The sequence below is a fragment of the Sinocyclocheilus grahami genome, unplaced genomic scaffold (genome assembly GCF_001515645.1).
Source record: "Sinocyclocheilus grahami isolate Dianchi unplaced genomic scaffold, SAMN03320097.WGS_v1.1 scaffold1740.1, whole genome shotgun sequence".
In the NCBI taxonomy this organism is placed as follows: domain Eukaryota; kingdom Metazoa; phylum Chordata; class Actinopteri; order Cypriniformes; family Cyprinidae; genus Sinocyclocheilus; species Sinocyclocheilus grahami.
Genome location: NW_015506919.1, coordinates 44,138 through 49,885, shown reverse-complemented (window position 1 = coordinate 49,885; position 5,748 = coordinate 44,138). Strand labels below are relative to the sequence as shown.

Below are 5,748 nucleotides of genomic sequence, written 5' to 3'. Positions count from 1 at the left end.
GGAGAGAGAGAGAGAGAGAGAGAGAGAGAGAGAAAGAGTCTGGTGCTCAGCAGGCCTGGACTGGCCATAGGGAGAATTTCCGGTGGCCTGGCAGGCGAGTTGGCTCGCTGCCCTGCATTTATCATTATTATTATTATTATTAATGCCCGTCGAATGTACAAAAGAATTCGCCATTCGATAATAAATCTCTAATAAATAATGAATTGGTTAGTCTTGACTGGCAACACTACCGTGCATTTCAATTTAGGACTTCAAGTGCAGGTCAGTTTTATCTGTAAATATGCTATTGTAGTTGTGTCTTTGTTTACTTAATTAAGCATTAAACTGTTAGCAGTAGCAGCTCATTTACTATAATCACTCAAAATACAGTTTGCTAACATCATCTATTGTAAAGTTACAGTAGTAATTTCGCAAACAAATGTTCACATTGTTTGATAATAGGTTTAGAAGGAGTTAGGGCAGAACACAACCCTTACGGAAATTAACCATGGTTTTACTGCCAATAAAAAAAAACAACATGGTTACTATAGTTAAAGTTACTATACTATACTATAATTACTACACAAATCATAGTTTAACCATGGTATCTGTGGTAAAACAATGGTTATACAAACGGTAATCAATCTGACGAAAAAAAAAAAAAACATTTTTTACAATAATAAAACCATGGTTAATTTTTGTAAGGGAAAAATATAACTCATGATAATGTAATAAGTTCAGTATTAGGATTTTTCTATAAAGATATTGTCATGATTATTGTACTAATTTTGACTTTTAGGCAATTTAAAAATATATATATAGTTTTTAAAAAATCTCATGTATTTAAGTCATTATAATATAAAACAATAACGCATGGTAGTAATGCAATAATTTAAATGTAACTAAAATAAATTTAATTTAATATAATTAAAATTAATTAAAAATAAATATATATTATGTGCAAACAGATTACAATGAGGTTCATAACAGTAGACGTGCTGATGAAAAACTGACAGGTAACAGACTGAGAGACATCAGGGAAAATGAAGAGACTGAAAAGGAAAATGGAAGTGAAGGTGCAGTTCAAGAGAGAACCTTTAATTATTTTTGCATGGCCTTTTTTTAATGTGTAATTGGCAATGGCCATACAAAAAATAATGTTGTCCGTGGTTTTAAAATTAGTTGTGGGTGTATGGGATGGCTTGGATGAGTGTGAGATTTCCTGGCCTGAAATTTTGTCCCAGTCCGGCCCTGCTCAGGCATACACGACTACAGTATACATTAGCACATGAACATTCGACAAGTTCATGGCTATGAACCACTGTGAAAATACTATGACATGATATGTTTAATTCAAGATCATGTTATTTTGATGTTTTAAGTTCATTTGTTAAAAATCTATTTTGTTAAATACAAATATATTTAACAATAAGTTTTGTAATCACTGCATAAGGTTAGCAACAGGACCCACTCAACACACACACACCAAATAAATATTTGACCACACCACGGCCCTTGATTTTTTACTTTTTATTTTTAATTGGCCACTGGATTTATGTAACTTTTGTGCTTTCCCGATTCCTTAGCCCAAGCTTTCAGAAACAGACATTTTACTGTCAGTAATTCTGCTGCAATCAAAGTGTTAATGTGGATGCTTACATATAATTATATACAGAAGGATAAGATTTATAGAAAAAAAGGCTAAATAACAAAGACTCCAAAATTGCATAGTGTGAAACTACTGGCAAATCTCCATATCATTTTAACAATGCACAGCGGTGACCATCCACCCGCTGGACAAAAGGTAAAAACAACACCAGGCTCAGATCTGCCATGTTTAGTCACTACGAACTGGAGCTAAACTCTAGAGAATGCAGCTTTAGGGCTGCCCTCACATACATAAAACTACAAACAAAGTCACCAAAAATATATATGGAAAAAAAAACATTCATTAACAAATGTAATGCTGGATGACATTAGAGAAACAGAAGATAAATAAACTATACATTAGATTTCTTTGTCAGAAGTGAACACCATGTAGTCTTGCTCACTGAAAGGTAGCACACATATAGTTGCATAATTTTACTATATATTCAACAGAGCTAAATCTCAACTGGTTGATCATCTATACTGGGGGTGGCGAACGTCAGTCCTGGAGAGCCGCAGCCCTGCAGAGTTTTGCTTCAACCCTAATCAAACACACCTGAACAAGCTAATCAAGGTCTGAAGGGTTACTAGGAAGCTACAGGCAGGTGAGTTTTTATTAGGGTTGGAGCTGAACTCTGCAGGGCTGCAGCTCTCCAGGACCGGAGTTTGCCACCGCTGATCTATACCATCAATGTATATCAACATTTCACTCAGATCTAAAAATGCTTGACTGAATCAAATTCTATCCCAGCCTCTGAAGAGTGAGATTATTCTGACATTTTCACCCAAAGGACACCGGATACTCCGTTTGTAGCACCTGAACCTGTCTGACACTCTCAAAATACAGGAATGTCAGATCAACTGTCCTAGCTAGCATTATGAAGATGAAGAAGTAATAGTATTTGAACTTTTTTTTTTTTTGGCTATTGATGAAGCGTAACTGTATAGTGAATTGTTGTTTGTTGACCTGCCCTCTTGATTGCTCAAGGCAGATTTCTCCTAATGGACACAATAAAGGATAAATTAAAACCAAACCAATAGGCCTCACAATTAGGATTTTTTTTCTGGATACTTCTACTCAAAGCACTTTACAGATAATAGGGTGAATCTCCTCAGCCATACTCTATGTGGAATCAATCATTTTGATCAAGCATTATGGGGCATTTCAGTTAAATCAAAGTGAATTGTATTATTTTGTTCTGCATAATTTAATATGTGCATTAAGTCAAGGCTACTCAGGTTTCTCCAGTGCTTGTCATTTTTATAGCTTCTGAATTAAGTACCCAAGCCAGAACATCAGATAGTTATTATTTCTTGTCAATTTCACTTTTTCCACTTTTAGGATTTCACAGACTCCCTTGAGTTTAAATTCCTCAGCAGGCATCATTTGGAAGCCGACACGTGTGGACTGTAGAGAGTGTGTGTGTGTGTGTGTGTGTGTGTGTGTGTGTACATATCTGTATGTGTGTGTGTTTGATGTGACTCAATGCAATGCCAAAGGAGGCCAGTGAAAGGTATTCACTCTTTTTGTTTCTCTCTAACTTGGCCAGGACCATGTGAAGTTTCCCAGCTACCCATCTGAGGCCTTTTGTCCTACCCGAAAAAGTGGCAGTGCCCCCCTCTTACTCCCCCGGGCAAAGATTTTGGTTTAATCTGGCATGGAGAGGGGTGAGGAGGATGCCAGCTCCATTCAGCCCGCTGATGTCATGCGTATGCCCACCGTGGGAGAGCAGCGGATGGACTTGGAGGGGGGCAAAGACCCATTCTGCTCTCACTCAATCCACTCTCTATCGGGATGAATCACTCTTTCAGGAATGGCAGCCCGCTGTGAGGCACAATTGATGGCGATTATCCCAATTTTATGCTACCTTCCAGAGGAGAAGATTCTCTCTCTGACTCTCTTTCTTCCTGTGTCTCTCTGACAGCTATTACAACCTTTTGGCCCTTCTTCAATCGAGCAAACACACACACACACACACACACACACACACACTGCTCTCATCAACCGCTTATAACCTAATAAATTGATAAAACTGGAGTTAAATATAGATTAAATATACTGAAACACCTAAAATAAAAATAAAACATCCATCACAGCAATATATGTTAAATCAGTAATCTAATGACATGATTTGTACAATATAAATTATTATTAGTCTAGAAATCTCCTATGCAGACTATGCAGATGTCTATGCAGTAAGGACTGATAATATCAGTGCTGATCTAGTGTATCATGCTTACACACAGAGACAGAGACAGAGACAGACAGACAGACAGACAGACAGACACACACACACACACACACACACACACTGTCCGGGGTCAAGACTCGGGGCAACAGTGAATGTCAAATCCGGAGGACACACACGTATATTCCCATCAGGTCGAAACAAATAATAAGGACAAATTAGCATTTGAGTTTTAAGGACTGAAACACACTAACAATGCAATTCAATACCAAATGAACTAGATTCTGTCTTAAATTACAAATTATTTATTTTTTATTTTTATTTTATTTAGTCATTTAGCAGACGCTTTTATCCAAAGCGACTTACAAATGAGGACAATAAAAGCAGTCAAAGCTAACAAAAGAGCAACAATATATAAGTGCAAATGACAAGTCTCGGTTAGCCTAACACAGTACACGTAGCAAGGTGTATATATACTGGGTGTATATATACTGTATATACATATACACACATACATACATACATACAAACAAACACATACATACATATATATATATACAATTTTGTGAAAAAGTGTTGGCCCCCTTCCTGATTTCTCGTTTTTTTGCATGTTTGTCACACTTTAATGTTTCAGATCATCAAACAAATTTAAATATTAGTAAAAGATAACACAAGTGAACACAACATGCAGTTTTTAAATGAAGGTTTTTATCATTAAGGGAAAACAAAATCCAAAACTGCATGGCCCTGTGTGAAAAAGTGTTTGCCCCCTAAAACTAATAACTGGTTGGGCCACCCTTAGCAGCAACAACTGCAATCAAGCGTTTGCGATAACTTGCAATGAGTCTCTTACAGCGCTGTGGAGGAATTTTGGTCCACTCATCTATGCAGAATTGTTGTAATTCAGCCACATTGGAGGATTTTCGAGCATAAACCGCCTTTTTAAGGTCATGCCATGTTGTGGATTTTTCTTGGGTGCGGCCAATGAAGTGGAGGAGCAGAGTTCCAGATGTCAAAATAAGACTTTATTTAACAAAGAAACAAAGCCGGGAAGACAGTCACAGCATTCCAAAGTCTTTGTTTCGTCAGCTCATGTTATATACCCCTTGTTCTCTCCAAATTTGGTCATTTTCTGTTTTTTCTTTGTTCCGGTTATTTTTTATTGGTTATAGATACCTGATTTGCCACAATTGTTTCCAACTCTTTTGGCCTTGTTTTTTAATGGTGGAATGTGGTCCGATCAGCCATTTTTTAAAAAAGCTTTTATTTCATTGGTTGGTAGTGGAGGTGTGCGTCACATCCATCCACCTGCTCCTGATAATATTAGATTATTTCATGTTTACGTCTTCTGTCTACTGAAAGGTCCATTGTCTAATGAAAAAAAAGACCATTATACGTGTTCCTAATAATATTACATTATTTCAAGTTCACAAGTGTACTTTCTAATGAAAGGTTCACTGTCTAATGAAAAGACTATTATTCGTTCTATGACATCCAGGGTTAACATAATTCAGCATATTAATTTATATATTGATTACTTTCATTTTCACATAATACTTCAATAAAATTACACAATAGCCACAGCATCTCAATAGGATTCAGGTCAGGACTTTGAAACTCCAAAGTCTTCATTTTGTTTTTCTTCAGCCATTCAGAGGTGGACTTGCTGGTGTGTTTTGGATCATTGTCCTGCTGCAGAACCCAAGTTCGCTTCAGCTTGAGGTTGTAGTAGATTTTTATTGGATAAAATATGAATTGTTCAAGTGTATTCATTAGGAATATAACCATTTGAACATCCAGTTATTCTTCCATTATAATCTCATATGCCTGTGTGTAAAACAGGCCTACGTGGCAGAATGTACTGACCTCAGATGAGAAACATATGTAAAAACAAAAGTGGGGGCTTTCTTTCTTTACCATAACAAGACTAGAG

The 5,748-nt window shown here is 36.6% G+C and overlaps 1 protein-coding gene and 1 long non-coding RNA gene across 3 annotated transcripts in view; one reads left to right on the top strand and one right to left on the bottom strand.

Moving 5' to 3' along the window:
- Positions 1-5,748, bottom strand: part of LOC107572373 (excitatory amino acid transporter 2-like) — a 66,080-nt gene that overhangs the window by 38,604 nt on the left and 21,728 nt on the right. The gene's annotated exons all lie outside the window — the stretch shown is intronic.
- Positions 2,287-3,718, top strand: LOC107572374 (uncharacterized). The gene is made up of 3 exons (XR_001607330.1): positions 2,287-2,387; positions 3,177-3,453; positions 3,552-3,718. It is a non-coding gene; the product is annotated as an uncharacterized lncRNA (long non-coding RNA).